Source organism: Arachis ipaensis, chromosome B03 (genome assembly GCF_000816755.2).
Source record: "Arachis ipaensis cultivar K30076 chromosome B03, Araip1.1, whole genome shotgun sequence".
Lineage (NCBI taxonomy): Eukaryota > Viridiplantae > Streptophyta > Magnoliopsida > Fabales > Fabaceae > Arachis > Arachis ipaensis.
The window spans coordinates 27,100,119-27,122,734 of NC_029787.2; positions in this window are offsets into that span (position 1 = coordinate 27,100,119).

The following is a 22,616-nucleotide window of genomic DNA, read 5'->3' on the forward strand; positions in this document are numbered from 1 at the left end:
TCAATTAGAATCTTTTTTTTTCTTGTTATATTAGTAAAATTATTAGAAGACACAAAAAAATTAACATTATTAAAAAATCATACTATATATTTACAATTCATTAAAAATAACCATATATTTGCCATCATATAAATATTCAGAGTACTTTGTGTATATAAATTTTTTTCAAAAACAAAAATAACAGTTTAAAAGTTAGTGCAATGCAAAACAATAAAAAATAAAAATATCAAACTACAAGGAATCCAAGCTTCTAGAGAAAGCAACCAATACATAGTTTTTTAAATTTATTGTAGTCAAATTTTTTAAATTTAAATATAATATCAACTGTTAAAAATAGTCTTGAAAAGATGTATTCAAGGTACATTAACTATAGTTAATTGTAGTTAAATCTTTTTCAAATTATCTACAAAAATTAAGATATTATTTAATTCTCACTTCTTCCCTTTATTAATTTTTTCATTTTAGTGAAGCTTAATCCTCATTATTATATCAAGCTTTTGCAACTTACATTTTTTTTAAAAATAAAAATTGACATTAAAACCCTATTTATTTAAAATATATGTTTTTTATATTGACTTCAATTTATCATATAGATAGAGTAATTTACTTAAAGAAATTAAATGGAGATGAAAACTATTAGATTGTCCTAATTCTAAATGAACAACATTTTTATCCTTTACTTTTTAATATAAATCATTGCCTTAATCCTAGTTTTAATAAAAAAATATATAAAACCGGCAAAGAAACAACAATTAATGTCTTAATCAAAAACCATGGTTAAGTGACAGTGTGTGCACAGGATATTGTGGGCCAAAAGTCGGTTTTAAGCAAAAAAGAGTAAAACATAAGTCCTGATTTACGTTGTTCTAGGCCAAAACCCATGTATATCCAACGATTCATGTGTGTATACATATAACTATAATAGAGTAAATATGGATATTCTGTAATTATAATTAAATTGTTTGTATAATTATTTTGTGAAAAATATTAAAAATATTAGATAAAATAAAAAATCAAATCATTGTATATCTTAAATTAGGGGTGTGCATGGGTCGGGTGAAATTGGATTTGATGTGACCTAAATTCGGTCCGAAATATATACCGAATCTATTTATTAGACCCGAACCTGACCCTAGACCCGATGAAACCTATACACTTTCGGGCCACGATTATACCGGGTAAAAACTGGGCCGTTAACACTACATTACCTTGATACCTTCTTATAAGCTAGCATGTGAAAATATCCAAATTTCGAAGACTCTAACCATTATTTAATATGGTAAAATTTACTTAGAAAAATATAACAAGAACCAACTCTTCTCTAAAATTAAAGCATAACCATAATCAATACTAATATTATCTAATAACACCAAATATTTAAATCAGTATAAATAACACAATATTATACATTAGTCTAAAATCTTATGCATTTTAAACATAAAACATTAACTTATAGTCTTATAATAACTAATAGCACAAAATATTAAGGTTTACAATACTTAAATTTCACATAAGAATAGCCATCATCCATCACTAATAACACAAAATATTAATTGTGTATGATGACCGGGCCACCGGATCGACTTCGAGTAACCCGAGCCATGACCCGGACTCGACCCGAAATAATGACCAAGTTTATTTTTGAGATCTTTACTCGACCCTAGATCCGGTGAAATCACACCAAAATAATCTCTAAAATATTTGAGATCGAACCGAATCTTCAGATCGGACCGGACTTGCACACCCCTATCTTAAATACACTGGATTAAATTTTTTTTCGGCTTTATGCCAAGTGTACAGCACTCTAGATATATATATTTACACAGATGTAACATATTTGCACCTAGGATATTTTTTTAAAATGTTACGTACTAACGTACATATTTCGGGTGCACCATTCATAATTTCTATGTTTATTTACTTTTTATTCTGTGTACACAAAATGTGAAATGACAATATAAAAATATAAATATTTTATGTATACATTATTACACATTTTAGTAAAAAAAATATTTAAATAATTTAAATAAAAAAAACTGTTCAGTCTAACCACGCATGCGCATACATTATATTATAACTACCTCATGCTCAATATAAGAATTGACCAGCATTAAATGTATATAAATATATTTTTTATACATCGTATTGACTCATCATATTTTATGGAGTGATCCAATATTAACATTTTCACAAAATAATTACACAAACAATTTAATCAATAATTACAGCATAGTGAGAATACCCATATTTATTCTATTTTAGTTATATGCATACACATACATTCTCCGGATATAGTGTCATTTGACCATAGTTTTTTATTGACACACATAAATAGTTGTTTCTTTCACTACAAGAGAATCGGTAATTTGTGACAATTTTTTAATAGATTTGTGGTGATTTTAAACCGTCACAAAATAATATACTGACGGTTTCAAAAACGTCGGGAGTTAAAAGTGAAAATTTGATTTTGCGAAAATTTTTACAAATAGCTGGCACAACTGTCGCAAATCAGATAATTAATTTGCGGCAGTTGCAGAACCACTGCTATTTCGGTAAGTGGATTTTAAACCACAGACTTATTTAGGTTTTTTTTTTTTTAAAATGCGATGGTTTTGAATTGCCGCAAGTTCTCACAAGAGTTTAAAAAAAAACTGATTAACTACTCAAATAGTTTATACCATTTCTCTTTACTATAACATATTTTCTTTACATCATATTTATTAAACTTGAGATATTAACATAAAAAAACACTAAATAAACAATAGATAGATTACACCAGTCCAATCCCGTGTGATTTATATAAAAAAATAAACGAGAAAAACATTGTCCTTTTAAAATTAGGACAAGTTAGTAATTTTTAATTCCATGTGATTTTTCTAAGTAAATTTGATGTAGGAGCATATATCTTTATATTTGTATCGTTAAATAAAGTAGTATAGTTTAGCATATATTATTATATTGTGTTATGAGTTAGCCCCAAATCATCCGAGTCATGAAGGTTCCCCCTCTCCTACTAGTATAAATATGCATATGTACCCCTTTTACTTATGAGGTTGAGTTGATTGACTTATATATTAAATAACCTGTGTACTTATTTTTCTCTAGGCTCTTTGAGAGTAAGAGGTGCATCCTTAGCTTATTAGCCAACCAAGGTGGGTTCTTGGCTATTTTCACCATAGTGGGGTTGTTAACCTCGCTAAGATTGGTGAACCAAGCGACGTTCCAGTGTTAGTTTGGTATCAGAGCAAGGTTGGACCTCGACTTACTCCAGTAAAATTTTATTTCATTCCTGGGTACGGTCTTCAGTGCGGATCTCTCACTGTTGGTATGAGTCATCGTCAGTACAGATTATTTGTTGCAAAGTTTCGGGTAATATTGTCTTTGCTCTTCTTTTGGTGCCATTTCTGCTGGTGATTACCTTAGTTCATTCCCATCATTATCATCATTGGTGCATTTCTACCATCATTGGTGCATTCCTATCATCATTGTGTATCATCATCATCATCATCACAACATCGACACCCAAGCATCAGTCTCATTGTATAGTAGTAAAACATGGCTCCAAAGCGTAGAACTACTCAAGAGATTGAAATGGAGGAGTTACGCCATCAAGTTAAGGAGTTACAAGAGCAACTTGTAAAATATGAAGCTGCTCAAAATAATCATGGCAAGCAGAGTGATGACAGTCCTTCTAGTGAAGAAGATAATGCCAATCCATTTCATTATTCTTCTTCGTCTGAAGATTTGTCAACACGAAGAGCACGACACAACACGACTCACAAAGCTAAAGACTTAGGAATCAAAATTGATATTCCTAAGTTTGAAGGGAGACTCTAACCAGATGATTTCATCGATTGCCTTTGCACAATGGAAAGATTGTTCAAGTTAAAAGACATTCCAGATGACAAGCGCGTGAAGCTTGTAGCAATCAAGTTGAAGAAGCACGTATCAGTATGGTGGGAGAATCTCAAGCGTCTGCGAAAAAGAGAAGGAAGAAGAAAGATCAAGACATGGGATAAAATGTGTCATGAGCTCAAGCGCAAGCCTGAACATTATAGACAAGATACCTTCATCAAATTTCATAATTTGAGGCAAAAGTCATTATCTGCAGAAGAATATACAATGGACTTCGAAAAGTTGCTTATGAAGTGTGACATTCAAGAGCCTGAAGAACAAACAATTGATTGTTATCTTGGAGGACTAAACACAGAAATTTCTGATGTTGTTCAGCTGCAACCATATTGGAGCTTGGATGATGTCATAAAGCTGTCATTAAAGATTGAAAAGCAAAGAACACAAAGGAATAACACTCAATCGCCAAAGGAAAGAGAAGTCATCATTGATGTTTAACAAGAAATGAAGACATGATCTTTTAAAAGCAACAAGAAACGTGGATCATTAGGTAAGAAATGCTTCAAATGTCAAGGTTTTGGGCATATTGCTGCTGATTGTCCAAACAGAAGAGTTATCACTCTTGTTGAAGAAAAGGTTAACGAAGAACCAATCCAGAAGCAAGAGGAGGAATGTGAGGTTGACTATGCTATTGAAGAAGTTCTAGCCGATTGTGGAGAAGCTTTAGTAGTTTATCGAAACTCAAATACTGCAAGGGTAATAGAAGACGAGAGTTGGCGACGGCACAACATCTTTCACACAAGATGCACTATTGAAGAGAAGGTTTGCAAGGTTATCATAGACAACGGAAGTTGTGAAAATGTTGTCTCAAATTATATGGTAGACAAACTGAAGCTTCCAACCGAGTTACATCCTCATCCTTACAAGTTGAATTGGTTAAAAAAGGAACATGAAGTTAAAGTCACAAAGCGATGTTTAGGCCAATTTCATTTGGGAAGTAAATACAAAGATAAAGTATGGTGTGACGTCATCCTGATGGACGCGTGTCACTTACTATTAGGACGTCCTTGGCAATATGATCATCGAACTATTCATGATGATTTCAAAAATACATACTTCTTTATCAAAGATGGCAAGAAAATCGTATTAACTCCGTTACAACATGTAGATGGTCAAAAGAATCAAGCTGAGCTATGCCTTTTCACATCGTTCAAGACCAGACGCACTCACCAATGGAATCTTTCTCCAATACAAGATGAGCCTTTTTCAACCCAGGGAGGATAATGCAAGAGCTCTTTCCAACCCAAGGAGAATGATGCAGGAGCACATATATTTACATTTGTGTCGTTAATTAAAGTAGTCTAGTTTAGCATATATTATTATATTGTGTTATGAGTTTCTCCCAAATCGTCCGAGTCATGAAGGTTCCCCCTCCCCTACTAGTATAAATATGCATATGTACCCCTTTTACTTATGAGGTTGAGTTGATTGACTTATATATTAAATAACCTTTGTGCTTATTTTTCTCTAGGCTCTTTGATAGTAAGAGGTGCATCCTTGGCTTAGCTAACCAAAATAAATTCTTGACTATTTTCATCATAGTGGGGTTGTTAACCTCACCAAGATTGGTGACCCAAGCAACATCCCGGTGTCAAAATTACTTTCGTATATATGTTAGAGAATTAGTTTTAAATATAATTATGTATATAAAAGAAAAAAAACTTGCAAATTTTCAAATCTTAATTTTATAGATATAATTTTTTGTCAACANATAGCATTTTATAAATATTAAATAAATACATATATGTGTACGCGCGCGTGCGTGTGTATGTTTATTAGTTAAAAATAATTAATTTTGAAAAAGGAAGTTATTGGGAAGTCAGCGGACATGTGCTCTCGAAAGGAAGCTTGTATCGAGGAAGACATTTTGATATTAACATGAAGCTTGACTATTATAGTTTGTCGAAGAGGTAAATCGAGGACTTCAAGTTTCAAAGGTTGCTTTTTAAGACATTACATTATAAAGTAGAAGAAGCGGAAACAGTTACGCACGTTTTCAATAAATGCGGGAGTTACACTTTGATCTAATTGGTTGAAGATGGCTATAAGTAGGAGAAGGCTCGAGGACATAGGAGTTAGAACTTCGTTTCATAAATTACTCACGCACACTCACATCCCAGTGACTTACTGAGTCTGTTTCGAGTTAATTTTCTGTAGGGTTCCTTCCACTTATTTTTACTTTTCATTTACATTTTCTGCAAACTTTACTTTCCTTGCAAATTTATCTTTCAAGCAACATTTAATTTCCTTGTTCAAATTTATATTCTCGCATTGTTATTTTCGAATTCAAAGTCATTTGATCTAATCGAAGGCATTTTATTGCTTTATTTAAATTCAATGCAAACCATTTCAAATTCAGTCAAGTTTATTTTCAAATTTTTTATGTTTTTGGTCTTTTCCTTAAATCTCGCCTAATTTGAGGGTCTTTGATGTACTTTTAGAAAACTGGTACTCGCAAATGAGGAGTAGGTTTTGCTCCTAAATCATTAGATATCGAACCACCATCGATTTGCTAAAAATCGAGAAAACAAATTGGCACGCCCAGTGGGACAGTTTTAAATTTAAGTTTATCAAATGATTTTGGTGTTGCTTAGTGTATGCAATTAAAAAGTGGAAGAATAATTTGCATGGCTGATGAAGTTTCGAATATGAATGGTGGTTCGTCCATAAATGATAGCACACCAGTAGTTGTACAACCTTCGGACGGTGCTTCACATTTGTGAGTTCTACATCGAATGCTTCCAATTCAATAACAGTATTTCGACAACGTGTAGAGGAAAGTTATCATGATCTGGTCTATTTATTGACCCAGCAAATGACCACAATTTTGAATCCTATGATGGCTAATCACGAATTGAAATTTGATCGTCTTGAAAGGTAGATCGAGAAAATTGATCGAATCGTTGATTATGATGAAGGAGAAAGGCAGAATGCCAAAGGGAATAATGAGGGTTTTGAAAATTTATTTCAAAATGAAAATAATATTTTTAGAAACAGAGAAAATCCTCAATTAATTCCTCGTGGTCAAAATGCAGATGATGTTCTGGCTCGATTACGTGCTAATCAAGTCGGTGAATGTTACAAGGTTACGAGAATTGTACAAGATGTTCTAAATAGGATTGGATTCAATATAAGATTCATAAATCGTCCCCAATTTGTGTCAACTTTTCCTCATAATGTTCAAATGGCTGAAGTGCTAAGAGGAATGAAAAATCCTAAGATAATTACAAAGTTTGCAGGAGAAGTTGGGGAATCAACTACCGAACATGTTGTCCGATATTTGGTTAAGATTGGAAATTGGTGCACGAAATTGTGATCTCAACGGTGCCAACAACTTGGTATGTACGATCGTAATCTCAACTCTTTTTCACAACTCTGCACAACTAACCAGCAAGTGCACTGGGTCGTCCAAGTAATAAACCTTACGTGAGTAAGGGTCGATCTCATGGAGATTGTCGGCTTGAAGCAAGCTATGGTCATCCTTGTAAATCTCAGTCAGGTGGATTCAAATGGTTATAAGGTTTTTGATAATTAAAATATAAATAAAATATAAAATAAGATAGAAATACTTATGTAATTCATTGGTGGGAATTTCATATAAGCGTATAGAGATACTTTGATGCTTCTGAACCTCTGCTTTCCTATTGCCTTCTTCCAACCATGCGTTACCTCCTTCCATGGCAAGCTGTAAGATCCTCTCGGATGAAAACAAATCCATATGCGCTGTCACCGCACGGCTAATCATCTGTTGGTTCCCGCTAGCGTCGGAATAAGACCATTGTCCTTTTGCACACTGTCACTTGTGCCCCACATTCGTAGGTTTGAAGCTCGTCACAGTCATCCATTCCCAGATCCTACTTACTCGGAATACCACAGATAAGGTTTAGACTTTCCAGATCCCAGGAATGGCTGCCAATAATTCTAGCCTATACCACGAAGGTTCTAATCTTAGATTAGAAACCCAAGAGAATATACTCCAGCTGTCGTCCACTGACTACGTTGAACATCATGTAGATCGCTTTGTGGTTGTCAGGCACGCGACCTTGGCTAAGCGAGTAACGAAGATTGGGTGATTTTCACGGGTCACCCCTTCATTCTGACTTAACTGAATTAAAAACGAGAGCATATCTTGGAGAAGAAGTAGGCGTGAATTGAATAGAAAATAGTAGTAATTGCATTAATTCATGAAGAACAGCAGAGCTCCACACCTTAATCTCTGGGGTGTAGAAACTCCACCGTAGAAAATACATAAGTGAAAGGTCTAGGCATGGCCGTGAGGCCAGCCTCTCAAACGTGTACAATAGTCTATAGATAGTCAAAAGAGCTAAAAATGATCCAAAGATATAAAATAAATCTCTAAAATTAGTTTTTATACTAAACTAGTAACTAGGATTTACAGAAAATGAGTAACTAAGTGCAGATAGTGCAGAAATCTACTTCCGGAGCCCACTTGGTGTGTGCTTGGGCTGAGCATTGAGTTTTACACGTGCATAGGCTGTTCCTGGAGTTAAACGCCAGCTTTGGTGCCAGTTTTAACTCCAATTCTGGTGCCAGTTTGGGCGTTTTACGCCAAGATGTTTTAGGCTGATTTTGAACGCCAGTTTGGGCCATTAAATCTCGGGAAAAGTATGGACTATTATATATTGCTGGAAAGCCCAGGATGTATACTTTTTAACGCAATTGAGAGCACACCAATTGGACTTCTGTAGCTCAAGAAAATCCACTTCGAGTGCAGGGAGGTCAGAATCCAACAGCATCTGCAGTCCTTTTTCAGCCTCTGAATCAGATTTTTGCTCAGGTCCCTCAATTTCAGCCAGAAAATACCTGAAATCACAGAAATACACACAAACTTATAGTAAAGTCCAGAAATGTAATTTTTGAATAAAAACTAATAAAAATATAATAAAAAGTAACTAAAACATACTAAAAACTATGTAAAAACAATGCCAAAAAGGGTATAAATTATCCACTCATCACAATACCAAACTTAAATTGTTGCTTGTCCCCAAGCAACTAAAAACAAAATAAGATAAAAAGAAGAGAACATACAATGAATTCTAAACTTATCAATGAAGATTAGTTTTAATTAGATGAGCGGGACTTGTAGCCTTTTTGCTTCTGAACAGTTTTGGCATCTCACTTTATCCTTTGAAGTTCAGAATGATTGGCATCTACAGGAACTTAGAATTCAGATAGTGTTATTGATTCTCCTATTTCAGTATGTTGATTCTTGAATACAGCTACTTTATGAGTCTTGGCCGTGACTCCAAGCATTTTGTTTTCCAGTATTACCACCGGATACATAAATGCCACAGACACATAACTGGGTGAACCTTTTTAGATTGTGACTAAGCTTTGCTAAAGTCCCCAGTTAGAGGTGTCCAGAGCTCTTAAGCACACTCTTTTTGCTTTGGACCACGACTTTAACCACTCAGTCTCAAGCTTTTCACTTGACACCTTCACGCCACAAGCACATGGTTAGGGACAGCTTGGTTTAGCTGCTTAGACCAGGATTTTATTCCTTTGGGCCCTCCTATCCATTAATGCTCAAAGCCTTGGATCCTTTTTATTACCCTTACCCTTTGGTTTAAAGGGCTATTGGCTTTTTCTGCTTGTTTTTTCTTTTTTCTTTTTCTTTCTTTTTTTTCGCCATTTTTTTCTGCAAGCTTTGTGTTCACTGCTTTTTCTTACTTCAAGAATCAATTTTATGATTTTTTAGATTATCAATAACATTTCTCCTTTTTCATCATTCTTTCAAGATCCAACAATTTTAACATTCATAAACAACAAATTCAAAAATATGCACTGTTCAAGCATTCATTCAGAAAACAAGAGGTATTGCCACCACATCAAAATAATTAAACTAATTTCAAGATAGAATTTGAAATCATGCACTTCTTGTTCTTTTGCAATTAAAAACATTTTTCATTTAAGAAAGGTGATGGATTTATAGGACATTCATAGCTTTAAGGCATAGATACTAGACACTAATGATCATGTAATAAAGACACAAACATAGACAAACATAAAGCATAGTAAACGAAAAACAAAAAATAAAGAACAAGGAAATTAAAGAACGGGTCCACCTTAGTGATGACGGCTAGTTCTTCCTCTTGAAGATCTTATGGAGTGCTTTAGCTCCTCTATGTCTCTTCCTTGCCTTTGTTGCTCCTCCCTCATGGCTCTTTGGTCTTCTCTAATTTCATGGAAGAGGATGGAATGCTCTTGGTGCTCCACCCTTAGTTTTGTGGAGGAAAGTACATCCCTTGAGGCATCTCAGGGATTTCATGATGAGGAACTTCCTCATACTCTTGTTGAGGTCCATGAGTGGGCTCTCTTGTTTTCTCCATCCTTTTCTTAGTGATGGGCTTGTCCTCTTCAATGAGGGTGTCTCCCTCTATGACAATTCCAGCTGAATTGCAAAGGTGACAAATGAGATGAGAGAAGGCTAACCTTGCCAAAGTGGAGGGCTTATCCGCCACCTTGTAGAGTTCTAGGGAAATGATCTCATGAACTTCTACTTCCTCTCCATTCATGATACTATGGATCATGATACTCCGGTCTACAGTAACTTCAGACCAATTGTTAGTAGGAATTATAGAGCATTGGATAAACTCCAACCATCCCCTAGCCACGGGTTTGAGGTCAAGCCTTCTTAGTTGAGCCGGCTTGCCTCTTGAATCTCTCTTCCATTGGGCGCCTTCCATACAAATGTCCCTAAGGACTTGGTCCAACCTTTGATCAAAGTTGACCCTTCTAGTGAAAGGGTGAGGATCTCCTTGTATCATTGGCAAGTTAAATGCCAACCTCACATTTTCCAGACTAAAATCCAAGTATTTCCCCCGAACCATTGTGAGCCAATTCTTTGGGTTCGGGTTCACACTTTGGTCATGGTTCTTAGTAATCCATGCATTGGCATAGAACTCTTGAACCATTAAGATCCCGACTTGTTGAATGGGGTTGGTGAGAATTTCCCAACCTCTTCTTCGAATCTCATGTCGGATCTCCGGATATTCACTCTTTTTTAGCTTAAAGGGGACCTCGGGGATCACCTTTTTCTTGGCCACAACTTTATAGAAGTGGTCTTGGTGGACCTTTGAGATGAATCTCTCCATCTCCCATGACTCAGAGGTGGAAGCAATTGCCTTCTCTTTCCTCTTTCTAGAGGTTTCTCCGGCCTTAGGTGCCATTAATGGTTATGGAAAAACAAAAAGCTTTAGCTTTTCCCACACCAAACTTAAGGAGTAGAAGAAGAAGAAATGGAGGAAATAGAGGGAGGTGAGTGGTTCGGCCAAGGGGGTAGTAGTGTGTATGTTGTGTGAAGATGAAGGTGGTACGGAGGGGTATTTATAGGGTAAAGGAGAAAGGGTATTCGGCCATGTGTGGGTGGGTTTAGGAGGAAAATGGTTTGAATTTGAATGGTGAGGTAGGTGGGGTTTAATGATGGATGGATGTGAGTGGTGAAGAGAATATGGGGAAAAGGGTAAAATTTGATAGGTGAAGGGTATTTGGGGAAGAGGTTTTGATGGGATTGGTCAATGGTGTTTGGGGAAGAGTGTTATGGAAAGGTGTGAAGAGGAGAGAAGAAGAGGTGGGGTAGGTGGGGATTCTGTGGGTCCACAGATCTTGAGGTATCAAGGAATTTGAGTCCCTGCACCATTCTGGCGTTTAAACGCCCATTCTGTGCCAATTTTAGCATTTAACGCCAGCTCTGCTACCTTTCCTAGCGTTAAACGCCAGTCCTGTTACCTTTCTTGGCGTTAAACGCCAGTCCTGCTACTCTGCTACCCTTTTCTGGCGTTAAACGCCAGCCAGACGCCAGACAGCCCTTTCTGGCGTTAAACGCCCAGAGTGCTGCCCATTCTGGCGTTTAACGCTCAGAATACTGCCAGGCTGGGCGTTAAACGCCAGTAAGCCTGTCCTCTATGGTGTGCTATTTTTAATGCTATTTTTATTCTGTTTTTGATTTTTCAGTTGTTTTTGTGACTTCACATGATCATCAACCTAAAGAAAACATAAAATAACTATGGAAAATAAATAAATATAATCAAATAACATTGGGTTGCCTCCCAACAAGCGCTTCTTTAATGTCAATAGCTTGACAGTGAGCTCTTAGAGAGCTTCACAGAGACTCAGAGCTTAATGGTGGCCTCCCAACACCAAACTTAGAAGTTGAGTGTGGGGGCTCCGTTTGACTCTGTATTGAGAGAAGCTTTTCATGCTTCCTCTCCATGGTTACAGAAGAAGATCCTTGAGCCTTAAACACAAGGTAGTCCTCATTCAATTGAAGGACTAGCTGTCCTCTGTCCACATCAATCACAGCTCTTGCTGTGGCTAGGAAGAGTCTTCCAAGGATGATGGATTCATCCTCTTCATTCCCAGTATCTAGGATTATAAAATCAGCAGGGATGTATAGGCCTTCAACCTTCACTAAGAGATCCTCTACAAGTCCATAAGCCTGTTTCCTTGAATTGTCTGCCATCTCTAGTGAGATTCTTGCAGCTTGCACCTCAAAGATCCCTAGTTTCTCCATTACAGAGAGGGTCATGAGGTTTATACTTGATCCCAGGTCACACAGAGTCTTCTCAAAGGTCATGGTGCCTATGGTACAAGGTATTAAGAACTTTCCAGGATCCTGTTTCTTCTGAGGTAATTTCAGTTGAACCAGATCATTTAGTTCATTGATGAGCAATAGAGGTTCATCCTCCCAAGTCTCATTACCAAATAGCTTGGCATTCAGCTTCATGATTGCTCCTAGATACTGAGCAACTTACTCTTCAATAATATCTTCATCCTCTTCAGAGGAAGAATACTCATCAGAGCTCATGAATGGCAACAGTAAGTTTAGTGGAATCTCTATGGTCTGTATATGAGCCTCAGATTCCTTTGGTTCTTCATTAGGGAACTCCTTGGAGGCCAGTGGATGTCCATTGAGGTCTTCCTCACTGGAAATCACTGCCTTTTCCTCCTCCATGCATTCGGCCATGTTGGTTATATTTATGGCCTTGCACTCTCTTTTTGGATTCTCTTCTGTATTACTTGGGAGAGTACTAGGAGGGAGTTCAGTAACTTTTTTACTCAGCTGACCCACTTGTGCCTCTAAATTTCTAATGGAGGACCTTGCTTCAGTCATGAAGCTGAGAGTGGTCTTAGATAGATCAGAGACTACAGTTGCTAAGTCAGAGTGGCTCTGCTTAGAATTCTCTGTCTGTTGCTGAGAAGATGATGGAAAAGGTTTGTTATTGCCAAACCGTGCTCTCCCACCATTATTATTATTGAAGCCTTGATTAGGCTTCTATTGATCCTTCCATGAGAGATTAGGATGATTCCTCCATGAAGGATTATAAGTGTTTCCATAGGATTCTCCCATGTAATTCACCTCTTTCATTGCAGGATTCTCAGGGTCATAGGCTTCTTCTTCAGAGGAAGCTTCCTTAGTATTGCCTAATGCAGCTTGCATTCCAAACAGTCTCTGAGAAATTATATTGACCTGCTGAGTCAATATTTTGTTCTGAGCCAATATGGCATTCAGAGTATCAATCTCAAGAACTCCTTTCTTCTGAGTTGTCCCATTATTTACAGGATTCCTTTCAGAAGTGTACATGAACTGGTTATTTGCAACCATTTCAATGAGTTCCTGGGCTTCTTGCAGTCGTCTTCTTTAGATGAAGAGATCCTTCAGCAGAGTGATCCAATGACATCTTGGACAATTCAGACAGACCATCATAGAATATACATATGATGCTCCATTCTGAAAACATGTCAGAAGGACACCGTCTGATCAATTGCTTGTATCTTTCCCAAGCTTCATAGAGGGATTCACCTTCCTTCTGTCTAAAGGTTTGGACTTCCACTCTAAGCTTGCTCAACTTTTGAGGTGGAAAGAATTTGGCCAAGAAAGCATTGACCAACTTCTCCCAAGAGTTCAGGCTATCTTTAGGTTGTGAGTCCAACCATGTCCTAGCTCTGTCTCTTACAGCAAAGGGAAAAAGCATAAGTCTGTAGACCTCGGGATTAACCCCATTAGTCTTAACAGTGTCACAGATTTACAAGAATTCAGCTAAGAACTGATGAGGATCTTCTAGTGGAAGTCCATGAAACTTGCAATTCTACTGCATTAGAGAAAGTAATTGAGGCTTAAGCTCAAAGTTGTTTGCTCCAATTGCAGGAATTGAGATGCTCCTTCCACAGAAGTCAGAAGAGGGTGCAATAAAGTTACCAAGCATCTTCCTTGTATCTCCACCATTGTTGTTATTTTTGGCCATATCTACTTCTTTTTCGAAAATTTCAGTAAGGTCCTCTCCAAAGTGTTGTGCTTTAGCTTCTCTTAGCTTCCTCTTTAGAGTCCTTTTGGGTTCAGGATCAGCTTCAATAAGAATGTCTTTATCCTTGTTTCTCCTCATATGAAAAACAAGATAACAGAGAAGAAGAGGAATCCTCTATGTCATAGTATAGAGATTCCTTTATGTGACTAGAAGAATAGAAGAGTAGAATGAAGAAGAGAGAAGATGAAGAATTCGAACACAGAGAGAGGGAGAGGGTTCAAATTTTTAAGAAGAAGAGAAGTGTTAGTAAATAAATAAATAAATAGAAAGAGATGAGAGGAAGAAGAATTTGAATTTTAAATTAAAATAAAAGGAAAATATTTTTGTTTTTATTTTAATTATTGGTTAGTATTCGAAAATTAAAAAGAAGAAATAAAATAAAATTTGAAAACTAAATAAATTAATTAATTTAAAAGATTTTTGAAAAAGTGGTTAGTGATTTTCGAAAATTGGAGAGAGAAAAGTAGTTAGGTGGTTTTGAAAAAGATATGATTGAAATAGAAAACTTTTAAAATCAAACAAAAAGTCAAGTAGTTAATTGAAAAAGATTTGAAAATCAATTTTAAAAAGATGAGAAGTTAGAAAAAGATTTTGAAATTAAATTTTAAAAAAGACATGATTGAAATTTATTTTGAAAAAGATTTGAATTAGAAATTAAAAAGATTTGATTTTTGAAATTGAAGTTGATTACTTGACTAACAAGAAACTAAAAGATATGATTTTAGAATTTAAATATTGATCCCTTCTTAATAGGCAAGTAACAACTTGAATTTTTTTTTGAATCTAAATATTAATTGTTAGCTTTAATTATGAAATAAAAATAGGAAGAAGATTTTTAAAATCAAAGTTTTAAAGTTTTCGAAAATATATACAAAAATGAAAAAGATTTGATTTTTGAAAAAGATTTGAAAAAGATTTGAAAAAGATAGAATTTTTTAATTGAAATTTTGACTTTACTAACAAGAAACAACTAAATTTTAAAACTTTATGACTAAATCAATTCAAATTTTCGAAATTTATGAGCAAATAAGCAAAAGGTTTTTTTTTTTTAATTTTTAATAAGGAGAGAGAAAAACATAAAAATGATGCAAAGCACAAGAAATTAAGATCAAAACTAATAATGCATGCAAGAACACTTTGAAGATCATGATGAACATCAAGAACATAATTTTGAAAAATTTTTAAGACAAGAAAAACATGCAAGACACCAAACTTAATTTTTTTTAAACTTTAGACACTAATAATTCAAGAATGCATATGAAAAACAAGAAAAGACACCAAACAAGAAAATGCAAAGATCAAACAAGGAAATATGCAAGAATAACTTGAAGATTATGAAGAACTCAATGCATGTATTTTTTGAAAATTTTAAGAAATATAAAATTTTTGGTTTTTATGGTTTTGTAACTTTTTTTTGGATTTTTCGAAAATTATTTTTGAAAAAGAAAATAAAGGAATCCAAAATTTTTAATAAGAATTCTAGGAATTATGTAATGTTAGTCTAAAGCTTCGGTCCAAAATTTTAGACATGACTTAATAGCCAGCCAAGCTTTATGTGAAAGCTTCGGTCCAAAAGATTAGACATGGCCAGATGGCCAGCCAAGCTTCAGTAGAGCATTACATACAACAGCTAAATTGATGAGAAATCCAAAGAAGCTCTTCTAGAGATAAGTGGAAACCTCAGTCCAAAAGATTAGACATGGCTTAGCAGCTAGCCAGGCTTCACATATCATCTAAAACTCTAGAATTCATTCTTAAAAATTCTGAAGAACATAGAATAATTTATTTATTTTATTTATTATTTTTTTTTGAAAATTTTCGAAAATAAATAAAAATTAAAAATCTTAAACATAAAATAAAAGTACCTAATCTGAGCAACAAGATGAACCGTCAGTTGTCCAAACTCGAACAATCCCCGGCAGATCCTCTCGGATGAAAACAAATCCATATGCACTGTCACCACACGACTAATCATCTGTCGGTTCCTGCTAGCGTAAGAATAAGACCATTGTCCTTTTGCACACTGTCACTTGTGCCCCACATTTGCAGGTTTGAAGCTCGTCACAGTCATCCCTTCCCAGATCCTACTCGGAATACCACAGATAAGGTTTAGACTTTCCAGATCCCAGGAATGGCTGCCAATAATTCTAGCCTATACCACGAAGGTTCTAATCTTAGATTAGAAACCCAAGAGAATATACTCCAGCTGTCGTCCACTGACTACGTTGAACATCATGTAGATCGCTTTGTGGTTGTCAGGCACGCGACCTTGGCTAAGCGAGTAACGAAGATTGGGTGATTGTCACGGATCACCCCTTCATTCTGACTTAACTAAATTAAGAACGAGAGCATATCTTGGAGAAGAAGTAGGCGTGAATTGAATAGAAAACAGTAGTAATTACATTAATTCATGAAGAACAGCAGAGCTCCACACCTTAATCTCTGGGGTGTAGAAACTCCACCGTAGAAAATACATAAGTGACAGGTCTAGGCATGGCCGTGAGGCCAGCCTCTCAAACGTGTACAATAGTCTATAGATGGTCAAAAGACCTAAAAATGATCCAAAGATATAAAATAAATCTCTAAAAATAGTTTTTATACTAAACTAGTAACTAGGGTTTACAGAAAATGAGTAACTAAGTGCAGATAGTGCAGAAATCTACTTCCGGGGCCCACTTGGTGTGTGCTTGGGCTGAGCATTGAGCTTTACACGTGCATAGGCTATTTCTGGAGTTAAATGCCAGCTTTGCTGCCAGTTTTAACTCCAATTCTAGTGCCAGTTTGGGCGTTTTATGCTAAGATGTTTTAAGCTGACTTTGAACGCCAATTTGGGCCATTAAATCTCAGGCAAAGTATGGACTATTATATAATGCTGGAAAGCCCAGGATGTATACTTTTCAACGCAATTGAGAGCGCGCTAATTGGACTTCTGTAGCTCCAGAAAATCCACTTCGAGTGCAGGGAGGTCAGAATCCAACAGCATCTGCAGTCCTTTTTCAGCCTCTGAATCAGATTTTTGCTCAGGTCCCTCAATTTCAGCCAGAAAATACCTGAAATCACAGAAAAATACACAAACTCATAGTAAAGTCTAGAAATGTGATTTTTGAATAAAAACTAATAAAAATATAATAAAAAGTAACTAAAACATACTAAAAACTATGCAAAAACAATGCCAAAAAGGGTATAAATTATCCGCTCATCAGAAATTTAGCCAATGATAAAAATTTGAAAATGAAGTTTTTTTCGTCTTTGTTAACGAAGAATGCATTTACTTGGTTTTCGAATCTTAGACTGAATTCGATAACAACATGGGCTCAGTTAGAAACTGCTTTTCATGCCCAATTCTATCGGGGTGAAATGAATGTAGCAATTACTGATCTAGTGGCTTTGAAATGTGAAGATGGTGAAACCATTGATGATTATATGTTTCGTTTCAAAAACGCTAGGAGCAGGTGCTATGTGTCTCTCCCTGAAAGTGAAGTGGTAAAAATAGCAGTTATGGGATTAGGGTTTTATATACGACGAAAGTTGCTTAATGTTCATATACCTAACTTGGCTCATTTGGCTGAGAGAGTTCGTCAGGTTGAAATTCTAAGGAAAGAAAAAGAAAAATATAAGAATGATGAAAGGAGGTTGAAGAGTAAACCTTTTTCTTGAAAAGAGAAAGTCTCTTATGTGGCAATTGAGTCCTCCGATGAGGAGCTCGAATGAGAAGTCTCTTATAGGAAATGCCTACCTTATGTTTGTTCTTTACTAAAGAAAATCCCTATCAATGAGAAGTCGAATGATTCAAAACTGAAAAGTGGAAAGAGATATAGTTTTGATATTTCAAAATCTAATCAGATTTCGATGTGTTGCATAAAGATAAACAGTTAATTTTACCTGAAGGTAGAACTTTGCTTTCGGTAAAAGATTTAAAAAGGGAAACCTTATTGTAAGTTTCATCAAGCAACTAGTCATTCGACTAACAATTGTATTTGTTTCAGGGATTTAATACAAAAGGCTATTGACAACACCCAAAAGCATAGGTTTGGATTTTCACACTAAAAATAGAATTTGTCCGTTGCAAGTATAGTCCAAACTCAACAATTGAACATCAATCAAATGTTAAATTGAATTCAAAACAAATAAGCCGAGAGTAATTAAACCTCAGGTCGTTCTCCCTAGGATGCAATTGGAAGTGTTGCTCTTTCGGTTGTAGAGGCAAAAAGGGATTTTGAATCAAAGAACTAAAGATTAAATGAACTAAGAAATAAAAGAACTAAGCAATGATCAAAATTGGGAATTAATGAAAGCAAAGGTAAATAGGATCAAAACTAGTGAAAATGCTATAAGTGCATGAAAAGAGCCTTGACTTGAGAATGAGGATCCAAGGAATCCTATCATCACCATAACCACAACTATGATAATTATGATGAATCAATCTCGCCTAGTTAACCCCTAACATCGAGGAGTAAGCCAAGCAAGCATAATTGACCTTAATCTATAAGTCCTATTAACTTACCAAACTAGTTGATAAAAGGCTAGCGTCAATAGAAACAAGAGTCAACTAACTACTCAAGAATTATCACTAAATGTCGGACATTATGACTCTAGTATCCTAGGAACTCAAATCCCAAGACAAGGTGTGAAAATCCTCTCAAATTCTAAAGTTGGAATTTTCACAAACACCTTGTGTGCATCAAAATAAAACATGGGAAATTGCAAGGAAAAATAGAAAACTATAACCAACTATCAACAATATCATCAAGAGACAATCCAACAAACATAAAAAAAACATGAAACATTAAATTCATCAATCAAAATTTCAAGAAACTCAAAATTTCAAATATGAACAAAGTAACTTGAACCAAAGGAAATTGAAGATAAAGACAATGTAATTAAAGAGGAATTAAAGAGTACTTACAATTAAAGAAGCAAAATCCAAAATCAAAGCTTGCTATAAAATGCTACAATAGAAATGGAAATGAAACCCTAGGAGAGCATTCTACTATCTACACTACTCCTACTCTTAATACTATGAAATTAAACTATCTAAGTGAGCTCCCTTGATATGTATTGAATTCCCTTTCATATAGCATCCAAATTCAGCCTTCAAGCCTTCCAAAATAGGCCAAAAGCCTCCAAAATTCGCGCAGCACATGTTTCATTAATGAAATCATGTGCAGGTTCCAATGCGTACGCACAGATGTGTGCGTACGCACACTTGGCTGAAATTTAACCTATGCGTACGCACATGTGCTTGTGCGCACGCACGCTTACTTGTGCGCACGCACACTTCGCTGTGTGTGCTTTTCCTTGTTTTCTTCATGTTTTCTCCCTTGTACATGCTTTCTTCCACTTTTGGCTTTCTATTCTTGCCTCCAAAGCCTAAAATTACTCAATGAACATGTCATGACATCAAATGGAATAAAAGTGGAATTAAATTGCTCATTTCAAGCACAAAAATGCATGTTTTCACATTTAGGATCAAATTGAGGACAAAACACAAAAGTATGCTATTTTGGTGCTTAAGTGTGAGTTCGTGTGCTAGAATCCATCCAAATTGAGTCAAAATATATCATCAAATAAGGACTCATCAATTTCCCCACACTTAAACGATAACATGTCCTCATGCTAAACCAACAAGGAGAATGATCAAAAAGGGGTAATCAACTTATTAAATGCAACTACCTATATGCATGCAAGTATGTATATACTATCCATACCTATATATCTATCTATAGTATCTATATGAAATTGGTGAAAGCAAACAATCAAATTTCCAAGCAAGTATAGACAAATAGGGCTAAGCAAGGAAATAATTCAATGCAATCAAAAATTTAGAGAATTGATTTAACTCATCAAAATGAAGCAACTTGCAAGAATACATGATAAGAGGCATGGAAACATAGAGTTGAGTAATTGAACCCTCACTAGATGTGTATACACTCTAAGCACTCGGTGTCTAAGGATTTGATCACTCAAGTCTCCTCCTAATCATGCTTTTAAGATTTTGCTTTTCATCTAACAATCAACAAGTAATTGATGCATGAATGCAATTATCATGAGGACTTATTAGGGTTGTAATGGGGTTAGGGTTAAGGTGGGATAGATATGGCTAAGTGGACTAAAGAATTAGATCTTTGATTAGCTCAAGTATCTCACTCAACCTATATCAACCAAATCACAAAAATGCATTCTAACCACCCACTACTTCTTTTCACACACATTCATGCCTTAGTTTCTATTCAAAACACATATGCATTTCTTATTCATTTTTTCATCATTTTTTTTCTTTTTCTTTGGGATAACTTTTGTCCCCTCTTATTATTATATTTTTTTTATTTCATTTTTTTCTATTTCTTTTTTTCTTTTTCTATGACAAATGCATATGGTTAAAGCAAATTGACACATGAATGTGCACCCATTTTTCCCACATTTTTAATGAATATCCAAAACAAAATTTGTCTCTACCAATGCTTCCCAAAGATTCTCCCACACTTAAATAACACACACACCTCAACCTAAGATAATCAAAGATGCAATTCAAGGTTATTCATAGTTTTCCGCCTAAGTTTGTGATGTGCTAATATCAAGAACAATGGGATAATTAAAGCATAGGGGTTTAACAATGGTAAATGCAAAGGGTAGGCTATATGGGTAAAGTAAGCTTTTATCAAAGATGGCCTCAATCATGCTCAATGTAATTCAAAACATCAATCATTGGAAATAAAGAATCAAACAAAACCAAGATTACAATCATAGAAGAGATATATCACACAATGAACAATATTAGTGGTTAAAAGGTGTAACCACTCAATATAGCTCAAAAACTCACAAGGTATTTGTTCTTTACTTTCTTCTATGTTCCACAAAAATTCATTCAAGCAAGTGTAAAAATAATTTTTCAAATCAATTCAATAGAAGCCCTTGAAATAAAATTCTTTGAAAATCCTTGTTGTTTTTCACCAAAAGTTATTTTCTATATGTATGTATGATGTTGTGATGGATGCAATTTTTCTAAATTTTCCTAGTTCTCTTCCTAATTTTTAACAATGCAAAAACTAACATGAACAATTAAGACGAAATTAAACTAGGTGCTATACTATTCACATCATCCAATCACAACTTCTAGCTATAAACTATATACCATGCAAAAATGCATAATGCAATAACTATATATAAGCTATGATATATATACCAAAAGAAAATGCAATGCAATGGTCAAAAACACTCCAAATATCTACAAGAAACATAATATAAGAAAACAAAATAAAGTGCAAAGTGTTCAGAAAATAAAGTTTACACCCCAAAATGACGAATCCTCCCTCACACTTAAGCATTGCACGGTCCTCCGTGCACGAACACGATCCGGGGAGAATGTCTCTCAAGAGCTCCACCTTCGGTTGGCGGATGCGGGGGCTTGGGTTGTGTAGAATTGCCAAGTCCAATGCATGCTCTGTAAGACCCAGAACCTCTGAAAAGTCCTATTATGATCAAGTCTCAAATCATATAGTTATTTACAGCCTTAATTTCAGAAATTATTTTATTAAAGATAATTAAGGCAAGTTTTGATTTATTGAATTTGAGATGAATTATAATTATTATCCAATTTTACAATTATTGGATTATTTTCTATATTTAAATTATAAAGTTGATAGTTATGAAATAATAGAGATTTTACATGATTTGGATTAGATAAGTAATATTTTAAATATTAATGTTGTTATTTTGGAAAATAGAGTAATTAATTATATTATTTCTAATTTTTAGATTTGGGCATTTTATTGAAAATAATTTGTAAAGTTGAGGAGCAAATAGTATTTTCCTATATATGATTACTGTTGGATTTAATTTGGGTTTTAATTACCATATTATCCCTATTTTTATGTGAAATTACTATATTGCCCCTAACCCTAAGTTTCGAAAATGAAACCCTAATCCTTGTAACCCAGCAGCCACCACCCCAACCCCCTTCAGTAACACAAACAGCAGCACACGGTTTCCTTTCCTCTTTCTCCATGAAAGGAAAGGAACAGAAGCCAAAAATCAGAGAGAAATAGAGACTGAGTCGCGGAAGAAGGGAAGAGGAGAGGAAGACCTGCGCCGGCGTGCTGGTCTCACTGCCGCCGTCGTCTGACCGAGGAAGGGGAAGGGAGTCGCGCCTCTCTGTCTCGCCGCCGCTGAACTCGCGCACAGGAAGAGAGGAGATGCGTGAAAGGGAGCCACTGCGGGGAAGCCATCGCCGCCTGCCACCATCGCCGAGCGTGGGACCGCCGTCCTCCTTATCGCCGACCAGCCCCTCCAACGGCGCTGGTGTTGTCGCCGATAGAGCCACCGCCATTCTCCTCGTCGCCGACCAGTCCGTCTCGTCGCCGCCGTCGAACCCGTCCCTTG